Raw genomic sequence first — 454 nt, forward strand, 5'->3', positions numbered from 1 at the left:
AGGAGATTGGTTCTAGAGTCCAAGCTCTGCATCAAGGTGAGCCCAACTACATCTAGCCAGAACCTCTCGACCTCTTCGGCCACCACCTAACTCACACTGCACCCGACCTCCTTGGCTCCTCCTATAGGTGATGAGCCCATGGGAAGGGGGACCCACGTTGCCTCTTTGGGCTGTGCCCAGCCAAGCCCCATGGGTGCAGACCTGGCTCCAGAGGGGGGCCCAGGTGAAACCTCCTATGAAAAAAGCAACTCTTGACTACAGAATTAATCTGTTTCTCAAAAGAGAGGTTACTGTCAAAGATAACACCCTAAGTTTACAGACTTGAGGTTTGCAAAAGACAGAGAAAGAGCTGAGAAGTCCAAGACCAGTTTGTGCTTTAGCTGGTGGACCCACTATAAGCACCTTTGTTTTATTTAGATTCAGATCAAGGAAATTATTAGCCATCCGGGATCTT

This window comes from Polypterus senegalus, chromosome 10 (genome assembly GCF_016835505.1).
Source record: "Polypterus senegalus isolate Bchr_013 chromosome 10, ASM1683550v1, whole genome shotgun sequence".
NCBI lineage: Eukaryota > Metazoa > Chordata > Cladistia > Polypteriformes > Polypteridae > Polypterus > Polypterus senegalus.